The 1,014-nt window shown below is 36.2% G+C and overlaps 1 protein-coding gene across 2 annotated transcripts in view; it reads left to right on the forward strand.

Annotated features, from left to right (window-relative positions):
- The window catches only part of HNRNPD (heterogeneous nuclear ribonucleoprotein D), a 17,868-nt gene extending 17,770 nt beyond the window's left edge, over positions 1–98 (forward strand). For both annotated transcript variants that reach the window (XM_007447551.1, XM_007447553.1), the window contains one exon: positions 1–98. This exon is cut by the window's left edge and continues 750 nt beyond it. The gene's annotated coding sequence lies outside the window, so the exon portion shown is untranslated.
- Positions 99–1,014: the final 916 nt, after the last annotated feature.

Consider the following 1,014-nt stretch of genomic DNA (forward strand, 5'->3'; position numbering starts at 1 on the left):
GTTCAGAGATTTTTAGGGCTGCGGTGGATTTATACTCAATAGCTGTCTGAGTGTCGAGGGAGGATTAAAGAAATGTATACTGTGTTTATGTGTGTGTGTTCATTTGTTTGGAGGATTTTTATTTCCATTAAAGTCTTAGGTTTTTGGATTTAGGGCTTTAAAATATCCTGGACTGGGATTTGAAGGCACCTAAGAGTTCTGAGTCATTCTAAGAATGTGTAGCTGGGAGTTTAGTTGATGGCTTTAGGATTAAGTTGGAAGGTTTCTTTTCTGTCATTTGTTTTGTTTGTAAAGTGTAGAAATTGATAAACTTGCAGTTGAAAGGCTTTTGGTATCTGTTAATAGCACTCAGGGAACTGATACCCATCAACTTGGAAAATCCTTTGAAGTTATTACTCAAGTGACTGTTAATGAGTCTTTTACCCTGAGTGGTAATTTAAGACCCGGACTAGTCAGCTAAGTCAAGCCAGGCTGCTGAGAACAGTTAGGCAGAAAAAAGTACATTATAGGTGAGAAATGGTCTGATAATTCTGTAGTAGAGTGAAGTGATTTTTATACAGCCTTTTTTCTTCTTTTTTTTTCTTTTCCCTTTTGTGGAGTTGAATTGTCTGATGTTAAGAATTGACCTCCAACTAGGCAAGCATTTTAGTGAACAGAAGTTAATTTTAACTGAAGTAGGTTAAACTTACATGATAGACATCTAAGTTGGGGGCCTGCAGCCTGTTGGTTTGTTAACAGTATTGCAACACAGCTATGCTAAATTTGTTTATGTTTCTGGTATGGCTGTTTTGCACCACAGCAGAGTTGAGTAGTTATGACAGAACTGTAAAGCCTGAAATATTTACTATCTGGCCCTTCATAGAAAAAGTTTGCAGACCCCTGATCAAACTTAGTGAATTTGTTTTGGGATTGTTAAGCAGTACTATGTTTGTTTTATATAAATGTTCCACTTCAAAACCTTTTTTAAAAGGGGGGTTGAAACTGATTGAATTAAAAGCTAGATTTAAGAAGGTG

This window comes from Lipotes vexillifer, unplaced genomic scaffold (assembly GCF_000442215.2).
Source record: "Lipotes vexillifer unplaced genomic scaffold, Lipotes_vexillifer_v1.1 scaffold272, whole genome shotgun sequence".
Classification (NCBI taxonomy): domain Eukaryota; kingdom Metazoa; phylum Chordata; class Mammalia; order Artiodactyla; family Lipotidae; genus Lipotes; species Lipotes vexillifer.